Raw genomic sequence first — 14,486 nt, 5'->3', positions numbered from 1 at the left:
CTTTGCTGTATGTGTGCTTGTATGGAACCACACATGTAATATATCGATGTTGTGTGTGGGCTTGCATGGAACCACACATGTAATACATCGCTGTTTTGTGTGGGCTTGTATGGAACCACACATGTAATACATCGCTGTTGTGTGTGAGTTTGTATGGAAGCACACATGTAATACATCGCTGTTGTGTGTGTGCTTGCATGGAAGCACACATGTAATACATGGCTGTTGTGTGTGTGCTTGTATGGAAGCACACATGTAATACATCTCTGTTGTGCGTGGGCTTGTATGGAACCACACATGTAATGCACCGCTGTTTTGTGTGGGCTTGTATATAACCACAGATGTAATACATCTCTGTTGTGCATGGGGTTGTATGGAACCACACATGTAATACATCTCTGTTGTGTGTGGGTTTGTATGGAACCACACATGTAATACCTGGCTGTTGTGCGTGGTGTTGATTAGAGCCACACATGTAATACATCGCTGTTGTGCGTGAGGTTGTACGGAAGCACACATGTAATATATGGCTGTTGTGTGTGGGCTTCCATGGAACCACACAAGTAATACATCGCTGTTGTGCGTGGGCTTGCATGGAACCACACATGTAATACATCGCTGTTGTGTGTGGGCTTGTATGGAACCACACGTAATACATAACTGTTCTGCGTGGGATTGTATTGAATCCCACATGTAATACATCGCTGTTGTGTGTGGGCTTGTATGGAACAACAAATGTAATTCACCGCTGTTGTGTGTGGGCTTGTATGGAACCACCTGTGTAATACATCTTTGCTGTATGTGTGCTTGTATGGAACCACACATGTGATACAACTTTGCTGTATGTGTGCTTGTATGGAACCACACATGTAATACATCTTTGCTGTATATGTGCTTGTATGGAACAACCTATGAAATGCATCGCTGTTGTGTGTGGGCTTGTATGGAAACACACATGTAATGCATCTTTGCTGTATGTGTGCTTGTAAGGAACCACACATGTAATACATCTTTGCTGCATGTGTGCTTGTATGGAACCAAACATGTAATACATCTTTGCTGTATGTGTTCTTGTATGGAAGCACACATGTAATACATCGATGTTGTGCGTGGGTTTGTATGGAACCACACATGTAATACATCTTTGCTGTATATGTGGTTGTAAGGAACAACACCTGTAAAACATCTTTGCTGTAAGTGTGCTTGTATGGAACCACACATGTAATACATCGCAGTTTTGTGTGTGCTTGTATGGAACCACACATGTAATACATCTTTGCTGTATGTTTTTTTGTAAGAAACCACACATGCATTACATCTTTGCTGTATGTGTGCTTGTATGGAACCAAACATGTAATACATCGCTTTTTTGTGTGGACTTGTATGGAACCACACATGTAATACATCGCTGTTGTGTGTGTTCTTGTATGGAACCACACATGTAATACATCTTTGCTGTATGTGTGCTTGTAAGGAACCCCACATGTAATACATTTTTGCTGTATTTGTGCTTGTAATGAACCACACATGTAATACATCGCTGTTGTGTGTGGACTTGTAGGGAACCTTTCATGTATACATTCCTGTTGTGTTTGGGCTTGTATGGAACCACATATGTAATTCATCGCTGTTGTGTGTTGGCTTGCATGGAACCACACATGTACTACATGGCTGTTTTGTGTGGGCTTCTATGGAACCACACATGTAATACATCGCCTTTGTGTGTGGGGTTGTATGGAACCACACATGTAATACATCGCTGTTGTGTGTGGGCTTGTATATAAACACACATGTAATACATCTCTGTTGTGTGTGGGGTTGTATGGAACCACAGATGTAATACATCGCTGTTGTGCGTGAGGTTGTATGGAAGCACACATGTAATACATTGCTGTTGTGCGTGAGGTTTTTATGAAGCACACATGTAATACATCGCTGTTGTGCGTGAGGTTTTATTGAAGCACACATGTAATACATCGCTGTTGTGCGTGAGGTTGTATGAAAGCATACATGTAAAACATGGCTGTTGTGTGTGGGCTTGTATGGAAACACACATGTAATACATCTTTGCTGTATGTGTGCTTGTATTGAGCCACACATGTAATACATCGATATTGTGTGTGGGCTTGTATGGAACCACACATGTAATACATCTTTGCTGTATGTGTGGTTGTAAGGAACTACACATGTAATACATCGCTGTTGTGTGTGGGGATGTATGGAAACACACATGAAATGCATCTTTGCTGTATGTGTGCTTGTATGGAACCACACATGTAATATATCGATGTTGTGTGTGGGCTTGCATGGAACCACACATGTAATACATCTCTGTTGTGTGTGGGTTTGTATGGAACCACACATGTAATACATCACTGTTGTGTGTGAGGTTGTATAGATGCACACATGTAATTCATCGCTGTTGTGCGTGAGGTTGTATGGAAGGACACATGTAATACATCGCTGTTGTGCGTGAGGTTGTATGGAAGCACACATGTAATAAATGGCTGTTGTGTGTGGGATTGTATGGAACCACACATGTAATATATCGATGTTGTGTGTGGGCTTGTATGGAAGCACACATGTAATACATCGCTGTTGTGTGTGAGTTTGTTTGGAAATACACATGTAATACATCTCTGTTGTGTGTGAGTTTGTATGGAACCACACATGTAATACATCTCTGTTTTGTGTGGGCTTGTATGGAAATACACATGTAATGCATAACTGTTCTGCGTGGGATTGTATGGAACCACAAATGTAATACATCGCTGTTGTGTGTGGGCATGTATGGAACCACTCATGTAATACATCTTTGCTGTATGTCTGCTTGTATGGAACCACACATATAATACAACTTTGCTGTATGTGTGGTTGTATGAAACCACACATGTAATACATCGCTGTTGTGTGTGCGGTTGTATGGAAACACACATGAAATGCATCTTTGCTGTATGTGTGCTTGTATGGAACCACACATGTAATATATCGATGTTGTGTGTGGGCTTGCATGGAACCACACATGTAATACATCGCTGTTTTGTGTGGGCTTGTATGGAACCACACATGTAATACATCGCTGTTGTGTGTGAGTTTGTATGGAAGCACAAATGTAATACATCGCTGTTGTGTGTGTGCTTGCATGGAAGCACACATGTAATACATGGCTGTTGTGTGTGTGCTTGTATGGAAGCACACATGTAATACATCTCTGTTGTGCGTGGGCTTGTATGGAACCACACATGTAATGCACCGCTGTTTTGTGTGGGCTTGTATATAACCACAGATGTAATACATCTCTGTTGTGCATGGGGTTGTATGGAACCACACATGTAATACATCTCTGTTGTGTGTGGGTTTGTATGGAACCACACATGTAATACCTGGCTGTTGTGCGTGGTGTTGATTAGAGCCACACATGTAATACATCGCTGTTGTGCGTGAGGTTGTACGGAAGCACACATGTAATATATGGCTGTTGTGTGTGGGCTTCCATGGAACCACACAAGTAATACATCGCTGTTGTGCGTGGGCTTGCATGGAACCACACATGTAATACATCGCTGTTGTGTGTGGGCTTGTATGGAACCACACGTAATACATAACTGTTCTGCGTGGGATTGTATTGAATCCCACATGTAATACATCGCTGTTGTGTGTGGGCTTGTATGGAACAACAAATGTAATTCACCGCTGTTGTGTGTGGGCTTGTATGGAACCACCTGTGTAATACATCTCTGCTGTATGTGTGCTTGTATGGAACCACACATGTGATACAACTTTGCTGTATGTGTGCTTGTATGGAACCACACATGTAATACATCTTTGCTGTATATGTGCTTGTATGGAACAACCTATGAAATGCATCGCTGTTGTGTGTGGGCTTGTATGGAAACACACATGTAACGCATCTTTGCTGTATGTGTGCTTTTAAGGAACCACACATGTAATACATCTTTGCTGCATGTGTGCTTGTATGGAACCAAACATGTAATACATCTTTGCTGTATGTGTTCTTGTATGGAAGCACACATGTAATACATCGATGTTGTGCGTGGGTTTGTATGGAACCACACATGTAATACATCTTTGCTGTATATGTGGTTGTAAGGAACAACACCTGTAAAACATCTTTGCTGTAAGTGTGCTTGTATGGAACCACACATGTAATACATCGCAGTTTTGTGTGTGCTTGTATGGAACCACACATGTAATACATCTTTGCTGTATGTTTTTTTGTAAGAAACCACACATGTATTACATCTTTGCTGTATGTGTGCTTGTATGGAACCAAACATGTAATACATCGCTTTTTTGTGTGGACTTGTATGGAACCACACATGTAATACATCGCTGTTGTGTGTGTTCTTGTATGGAACCACACATGTAATACATCTTTGCTGTATGTGTGCTTGTAAGGAACCCCACATGTAATACATTTTTGCTGTATTTGTGCTTGTAATGAACCACACATGTAATACATCGCTGTTGTGTGTGGACTTGTAGGGAACCTTTCATGTATACATTCCTGTTGTGTTTGGGCTTGTATGGAACCACATATGTAATTCATCGCTGTTGTGTGTTGGCTTGCATGGAACCACACATGTACTACATGGCTGTTTTGTGTGGGCTTCTATGGAACCACACATGTAATACATCGCCTTTGTGTGTGGGGTTGTATGGAACCACACATGTAATACATCGCTGTTGTGTGTGGGCTTGTATATAAACACACATGTAATACATCTCTGTTGTGTGTGGGCTTGTATGGAACCACAGATGTAATACATCGCTGTTGTGCGTGAGGTTGTATGGAAGCACACATGTAATACATTGCTGTTGTGCGTGAGGTTTTTATGAAGCACACATGTAATACATCGCTGTTGTGCGTTAGGTTTTATTGAAGCACACATGTAATACATCGCTGTTGTGCGTGAGGTTGTATGAAAGCATACATGTAAAACATGGCTGTTGTGTGTGGGCTTGTATGGAAACACACATGTAATACATCTTTGCTGTATGTGTGCTTGTATTGAGCCACACATGTAATACATCGATATTGTGTGTGGGCTTGTATGGAACCACACATGTAATACATCTTTGCTGTATGTGTGGTTGCAAGGAACTACACATGTAATACATCACTGTTGTGTGTGGGGTTGTATGGAAACACACATGAAATGCATCTTTGCTGTATGTGTGCTTGTATGGAACCACACATGTAATATATCGATGTTGTGTGTGGGCTTGCATGGAACCACACATGTAATACATCTCTGTTGTGTGTGGGTTTGTATGGAACCACACATGTAATACATCACTGTTGTGTGTGAGGTTGTATAGATGCACACATGTAATTCATCGCTGTTGTGCGTGAGGTTGTATGGAAGGACACATGTAATACATCGCTGTTGTGCGTGAGGTTGTATGGAAGCACACATGTAATAAATGGCTGTTGTGTGTGGGATTGTATGGAACCACACATGTAATATATCGATGTTGTGTGTGGGCTTGTATGGAAGCACACATGTAATACATCGCTGTTGTGTGTGAGTTTGTTTGGAAATACACATGTAATACATCTCTGTTGTGTGTGAGTTTGTATGGAACCACACATGTAATACATCTCTGTTTTGTGTGGGCTTGTATGGAAATACACATGTAATGCATAACTGTTCTGCGTGGGATTGTATGGAACCACAAATGTAATACATCGCTGTTGTGTGTGGGCATGTATGGAACCACTCATGTAATACCTCTTTGCTGTATGTCTGCTTGTATGGAACCACACATATAATACAACTTTGCTGTATGTGTGGTTGTATGGAACCACACATGTAATACATCGCTGTTGTGTGTGGGGTTGTATGGAAACACACATGAAATGCATCTTTGCTGTATGTGTGCTTGTATGGAACCACACATGTAATATATCGATGTTGTGTGTGGGCTTGCATGGAACCACACATGTAATACATCGCTGTTGTGTGTGGGCTTGTATGGAACCACACATGTAATGCATCGCTGTTGTGTGTGAGTTTGTATGGAAGCACACATGTAATTCATCGCTGTTGTGTGTGTGCTTGCATGGAAGCACACATGTAATACATGGCTGTTGTGTGTGTGCTTGTATGGAAGCACACATGTAATACATTTCTGTTGTGCGTGGGCTTGTATGGAACCACACATGTAATTCACCGCTGTTTTGTGTGGGCTTGTATATAACCACAGGTGTAATACATCTCTGTTGTGCATGGGGTTGTATGGAACCACACATGTAATACATCTCTGCTGTGTGTGGGTTTGTATGGAACCACACATGTAATACCTGGCTGTTGTGCGTGGTGTTGATTAGAGCCACACATGTAATACATCGCTGTTGTGCGTGAGGTTGTACGGAAGCACACATGTAATACATGGCTGTTGTGTGTGGGCTTCCATGGAACCACACAAGTAATACATCGCTGTTGTGCGTGGGCTTGCATGGAACCACACATGTAATACATCGCTGTTGTGTGTGGGCTTGTATGGAACCACACGTAATACATAACTGTTCTGCGTGGGATTGTACTGAATCCCACATGTAATACATCGCTGTTGTGTGTGGGCTTGTATGGAACAACAAATGTAATTCACCGCTGTTGTGTGTGGGCTTGTATGGAACCACCTGTGTAATACATCTTTGCTGTATGTGTGCTTGTATGGAACCACACATGTGATACAACTTTGCTGTATGTGTGCTTGTATGGAACCACACATGTAATACATCTTTGCTGTATATGTGCTTGTATGGAACAACCTATGAAATGCATCGCTGTTGTGTGTGGGCTTGTATGGAAACACACATGTAATGCATCTTTGCTGTATGTGTGCTTGTAAGGAACCACACATGTAATACATCTTTGCTGCATGTGTGCTTGTATGGAACCACACATGTAATACATCTTTGCTGTATGTGTTCTTGTATGGAAGCACACATGTAATACATCGATGTTGTGCGTGGGTTTGTATGGAACCACACATGTAATACATCTTTGCTGTATATGTGGTTGTAAGGAACAACACCTGTAAAACATCTTTGCTGTAAGTGTGCTTGTATGGAACCACACATGTAATACATCTTTGCTGTATGTTTTTTTGTAAGAAACCACACATGCATTACATCTTTGCTGTATGTGTGCTTGTATGGAACCAAACATGTAATACATCGCTGTTGTGTGTGGACTTGTATGGAACCACACATGTAATACATCGCTGTTGAGTGTGTTCTTGTATGGAACCACACATGCAATACATCTTTGCTGTATGTGTGCTTGTAAGGAACCCCACATGTAATACATTTTTGCTGTATTTGTGCTTGTAATGAACCACACATGTAATACATAGCTGTTGTGTGTGGACTTGTAGGGAACCTTTCATGTAATACATTCCTGTTGTGTTTGGGCTTGTATGGAACCACATATGTAATTCATCGCTGTTGTGTGTTGGCTTGCATGGAACCACACATGTACTACATGGCTGTTTTGTGTGGGCTTCTATGGAACCACACATGTAATACAACGCCTTTGTGTGTGGGGTTGTATGGAACCACACATGTAATACATCTCTATTGTGTGTGGGCTTGTATATAAACACACATGTAATACATCTCTGTTGTGTGTGGGGTTGTATGGAACCACAGATGTAATACATCGCTGTTGTGCGTGAGGTTGTATGGAAGCACACATGTAATACATCGCTGTTGTGCGTGAGGTTTTATTGAAGCACACATGTAATACATCGCTGTTGTGCGTGAGGTTTTATTGAAGCACACATGTAATACATCGCTGTTGTGCGTGAGGTTGTATGAAAGCATACATGTAAAACATGGCTGTTGTGTGTGGGCTTGTATGGAAACACACATGTAATACATCTTTGCTGTATGTGTGCTTGTATTGAGCCACACATGTAATACATGGATATTGTGTGTGGGCTTGTATGGAACCACACATGTAATACATCTTTGCTGTATGTGTGGTTGTAAGGAACTACACATGTAATACATCGCTGTTGTGTGTGGGGTTGTATGGAAACACACATGAAATGCATCTTTGCTGTATGTGTGCTTGTATGGAACCACACATGTAATATATCGATGTTGTGTGTGGGCTTGCATGGAACCACACATGTAATACATCGCTGTTGTGTGTGGGCTTGTATGGAACCACACATGTAATGCATCGCTGTTGTGTATAAGTTTGTATGGAAGCACACATGTAATACATCGCTGTTGTGTGTGTGCTTGCATGGAAGCACACATGTAATACATGGCTGTTGTGTGTGTGCTTGTATGGAAGCACACATGTAATACATCTCTGTTGTGCGTGGGCTTGTATGGAACCACACATGTAATGCACCGCTGTTTTGTGTGGGCTTGTATATAACCACAGATGTAATACATCTCTGTTGTGCATGGGGTTGTATGGAACCACACATGTAATACATCTCTGTTGTGTGTGGGTTTGTATGGAACCACACATGTAATACCTGGCTGTTGTGCGTGGTATTGATTAGAGCCACACATGTAATACATTGCTGTTGTGCGTGAGGTTGTACGGAAGCACACATGTAATACATGGCTGTTGTGTGTGGGCTTCCATGGAACCACACAAGTAATACATCGCTGTTTTGCGTGGGCTTGCATGGAACCACACATGTAATACATCGCTGTTGTGTGTGGGCTTGTATGGAACCACACGTAATACATAACTGTTCTGCGTGGGATTGTATTGAATCCCACATGTAATACATCGCTGTTGTGTGTGGGCTTGTATGGAACAACAAATGTAATTCACCGCTGTTGTGTGTGGGCTTGTATGGAACCACCTGTGTAATACATCTTTGCTGTATGTGTGCATGTATGGAACCACACATGTGATACAACTTTGCTGTATGTGTGCTTGTATGGAACCACACATGTAATACATCTTTGCTGTATATGTGCTTGTATGGAACAACCTATGAAATGCATCGCTGTTGTGTGTGGGCTTGTATGGAAACACACATTTAATGCATCTTTGCTGTATGTGTGCTTGTAAGGAACCACACATGTAATACATCTTTGCTGCATGTGTGCTTGTATGGAACCACACATGTAATACATCTTTGCTGTATGTGTTCTTGTATGGAAGCACACATGTAATACATCGATGTTGTGCGTGGGTTTGTATGGAACCACACATGTAATACATCTTTGCTGTATATGTGGTTGTAAGGAACAACACCTGTAAAACATCTTTGCTGTAAGTGTGCTTGTATGGAACCACACATGTAAAACATCGCAGTTTTGTGTGTGCTTGTATGGAACCACACATGTAATACATCTTTGCTGTATGTTTTTTTGTAAGAAACCACACATGTATTACATCTTTGCTGTATGTGTGCTTGTATGGAACCAAACATGTAATACATCGCTTTTTTGTGTGGACTTGTATGGAACCACACATGTAATACATCGCTGTTGTGTGTGTTCTTGTATGGAACCACACATGTAATACATCTTTGCTGTATGTGTGCTTGTAAGGAACCACACATGTAATACATTTTTGCTGTATTTGTGCTTGTAATGAACCACACATGTATTACATTGCTGTTGTGTGTGGACTTGTAGGGAACTTTTAATGTAATACATTCCTGTTGTGTTTGGGCTTGTATGGAACCACATATGTAATTCATCGCTCTTGTGTGTTGGCTTGCATGGAACCACACATGTACTACATGGCTGTTTTGTGTGAGCTTGTATGGAACCACACATGTAATACATCGCCTTTGTGTGTGGGGTTGTATGGAACCACACATGTAATACATCTCTATTGTGTGTGGGCTTGTATATAAACACACATGTAATACATCTCTGTTGTGTGTGGGGTTGTATGGAACCACAGATGTAATACATGGCTGTTGTGCGTGAGGTTGTATGGAAGCACACATGTAATACATCGCTGTTGTGCGTGAGGTTTTATTGAAGCACACATGTAATACATCGCTGTTGTGCGTGAGGTTTTATTGAAGCACACATGTAATACATCGCTGTTGTGCGTGAGGTTGTATAAAAGCATACATGTAATACATGGCTGTTGTGTGTTGGCTTGTATGGAAACACACATGTAATACATATTTGCTGTATGTGTGCTTGTATTGAGCCACACATGTAATACATGGATATTGTGTGTGGGCTTGTATGGAACCACACATGTAATACATCTTTGCTGTATGTGTGGTTGTAAGGAACTACACATGTAATACTTCTTTGCTGTATGCGTGCTTGTATGGAACCACACATGTAATACATCGCTTTTGTGTGTTCTTGTATGGAACCACACATGTAATACATCTTTGCTGTATGTGTGCTTGTAAGAAACCACACATGTAATACATCGCTGTTGTGTGTGGGCTTGTATGGAACCACGCATGTAATACATCTTTGCTGTTGTGTGTGGAATTGTATGGAAGCACACATGTAATACATCGCTGTTGTGTTTGGGCTTGTATGGAACCACACATGTAATACATCTTTGCTGCATGTGTGCTTGTATGGAACCACACATGTAATACATCGCTGCTGTATGTGTGCTTTTATGGAACCACTCATGTATTACATCGCTGTTGTTTGTGTGTTTGTATGGAACCACACATGTAATACATCTTTGCGGTATGTGTGCTTGTATGAAACCACACAAGTAATACATCGCTGTTGTGTGTGGGCTTGTATGGAACCACACATGTAATACATCTTTGCTATATGTGCGGTTGTATGGAACCACACATGTAATACTTCGCTGTTTTGTGTGTGCTTGTATGGAACCACACATGTAATACATCTTTGCTCTATGTGTGCTTGTATGGAACCACACATGTAATACATCTTTGCTGTATGTATGCTTGTAAATAACCACAACTGTAATACATCTTTGCTGTATGCGTGCTTGTATGGAACCACACATGTAATACATTGCTGTTGTGTGTGGGCTTGTATGGAACCACTTATGTATTACATCGCTGTTGTGTGTGTGTTTGTATGGAACCACACATGTAATACATCTTTGCTGTATGTGTGCTTGTATGGAACCACACATGTAATACATCTTTGCTGTATGTGTGCATGTATGGAACCACTCATGTATTACATCGCTGTTTTTTGTGTGTTTGTATGGAACCAAAAATGTAATACATCTTTGCGGCATGTGTGGTTGTATGAAACCACACAAGTAATACATCGCTGTTGTGTGTGGGCTTGTATGGAACCACACATGTACTACATCTTTGCCAAAAGTGCGGTTGTATGGAACCACACATGTAATACTTCGCTGTTTTGTGTGTGCTTGTATGGAACCACACATGTAATACATCTTTGCTCTATGTGTGCTTGTATGGAACCACACATGTAATACATCTTTGCTGTATGTATGCTTGTAATGAACCACAACTGTAATACATCTTTGCTGTATGCGTGTTTGTATGGAACCACACATGTAATACATTGCTGTTGTATGTGGGCTTGTATGGAACCACGCATGTAATAATCTTTGCTCTATGTGTGCTTGTATGGAACCACACATGTAATACATCTTTGCTGTATGTGTGCTTTTACGGAACCACACATGTATTACATCGCTGTTGTGTGTGTGCTTGTATGGAACCACACATGTAATACATCTTTGTTGTATTTGTGCTTGTGTGGAACATATGTTTATCTCTGTTTTATACATAATGTGTAACATGTATGCTTTAGCTCTACCACTTCTTCTACCCAAAAAACTAATCGGAGCTTGTACGCCACATCCATGATGACAACCAACACAGTTGATCTCCAACAACCTTAGCCTTCCTCACAAATTGTTTGATGTATTTATGAATGACAACAATTCCAACGCTATGAGGGGCTGACCTACTCAGCTATGACATGACAATAAAGAAATCTGACTTTAGGCGACACACGTGCCATAAATCGGAACACCTTGGGATTGCTGACAAGAATGTAGAAAAGAGATTAGATAGTGCCTTACACCCATCTGAAACACCCCCGTTCAGAAAGTGCTTTGTGCCCATCACAAACACACCTGTTCAGGGAGTGTTTTGTACCCATCACACTCCCGTTTTGAGGTTGCGTTGAACCCATCAGAAACATAACCGTTGAGAGAGTGCTATGTACCCAAAAGAAACACACCCGATGAGAGAATGCGTTGCAACCATGAGAATCACATCCAATGAGAGAATGCGCTGAGCCCATCAAAAAAACTCCCGTGGATAGAACGCGCTAAATTCATCAAAAACACACCCGTTGAGAGAATGCTTTAAACCCGTCAGAAACACTGCCAATATAGGAATGCTTTAAATCCATCAGAAACAAACCCGTTGGAAGAGTGCATTAAAGCCATGAGAATCACACCCGTTTAGTAAATGCTTTGAACCCATGAGAATCCCCATGAGAAAATGCTTTGTGTCTGTCAAAAACACACTCGATAAGAGCATGCCTTGTACCAGTCAGAAACACACCCGATAAGAGCATGCTTTGTACCTGTCAGAAACACACCTGATAGTAGCATGCTTTGTACCAGTCAGACACACACCGGATAAGAGCATGCTTTGTACCTGTCAGAAACACACCTGATAAGAGCACGCTTTGTGCCTGTCAGAAACACACCGGATAAGAGCATGCTTTGTACCTTTCAAAAACACACCTGATAAGTGCATGCTTTCTACCTGTTAGAAACACACCTGATCAGAGCATGCTTTGTACCTGTTAGAAACACACCTGATCAGAGCATGCTTTGTGCCTGTCAGAAACACACCCGATAAGAGCATGCTTTGTACCTGTCACAAATACACCCGATAAGAGCACGCTTAATGCCTCTCAGAAGCACACCGTATAAGAGCATGCTTTGTATTTGTCAGAAACACACCGTATAATAGCATGCTTTGTACCTGTCAGAAACACACCTGATAAGAGCAAGTTTTGTACCTGTCAGAAACACACCCGATTAGCAAATTTTTTCAGTTGATTATAACACATCCGTTGAGAGGATGTGCTTTGCCCAACACACCCGATAAGAGAATGCAGTGAAATTCTTAGAAACACTCCGGGTGAAAGAGTGGTTTAAACTCATCAGAAGCATACTTGATGAGAGATTGCTTTGAGTTTATCAGAAGCACCGACACAGAGAGGATGCGTTGAACCCATCAGAAAAACTTCCGATGAGAGAAAGCTTTAAAGCCATCAGAAACAAACCCGTTGGCAGAGTGCATTGAAGCCATGAGAATCACACCAGTTTAGTGAATGCTTTGAACCCATTAGAATCCCCATGAGAAAATGATTTGTGCCTGTCAAAAACACACTCGATAAGCGAATGCTTTGAACCAACCAGAAACAGTCCCTGTGAGAGAATGCTTTGAACCGACCAGAAACAGTCCCGGTGAGAAAATGCTTTGAACCAACCAGAAACAGTCCCGGTGAGAGACTGCTTTGAACCCATTAGAAACACTTCGGTTGAGAGAGTGCGTTGAGCCCATCAGGAACTCAAGAGTGATTTTACCTCAATTGAAACACACCTGTTGACAGAGTGCTTTAAACTCATTAAACACACAACCGTTTAGAGAGTGCTTTGTGCCCATCAGAAACACACCCAATAAGAGATTACATTGAACTTATCAGAAACACAATTTATGAAATACTGCTCTGCATCCATCAGATACATATCCAATGAGATTTTAACCACGAAAGAGTGCTTTGAACTCTCCCGAAACATATCATTGAGAGAATGTGCTGCACTTATTAGAAACACAGTCGATGAGGACATGCTTTGAACTCATCCGAAACATACCCGTTGAGATCATCCATCACAAACACTCCCCACAAAAGCCTGTTTAGCACTGGTCAGAATCACACACGATGAGAGATTGCGTTAAACTCATCAGAAACACGCCCGATGAGAGAATGCGTTGAACTCATCAGAAACACACCCGATGAGAAAATGCGTTAAACTCATCAGAAATATACCCGATGTGAAAAGGCTTTGAATCCATCACAAACACTCCCCAAAAAAAAAGAATTGAAGTCATCAGAAACACATCCGATCTGAGAACACTTTGAATTCATCAAAAAAAAAAAAACACCCGATGTGAAAAAATGTTTAAAGCACGTTATAGCTGTAAGGATGTTGCACACCTCAATAAAAACGGAATTGTGACCAACGTCCTTATAATCCTCCCGACTTACAAATCTTCAGGTACACGTAACTGACAAAGCCTGCTGACTAACAACTACCCGAGTACATGACACACCTCCTGACTAACAAGTGCCTGAGTACATAACACACCTCCTGACGTACAACTGCCTGAGTACCTGATACGCCTCCTGACTTACAACTGCCTATGTAAATGACACACCTGCTGAATTACAACTGTCCATGTACCTGACACACCTGCTGACTTACAAATGTCCATGTACC

The sequence above is a fragment of the Liolophura sinensis genome, chromosome 13 (assembly GCF_032854445.1).
Source record: "Liolophura sinensis isolate JHLJ2023 chromosome 13, CUHK_Ljap_v2, whole genome shotgun sequence".
Classification (NCBI taxonomy): Eukaryota; Metazoa; Mollusca; class Polyplacophora; order Chitonida; family Chitonidae; genus Liolophura; species Liolophura sinensis.
The sequence above is the reverse complement of the archived record's forward strand: the minus strand, read 5'-3'. Positions refer to the sequence as shown.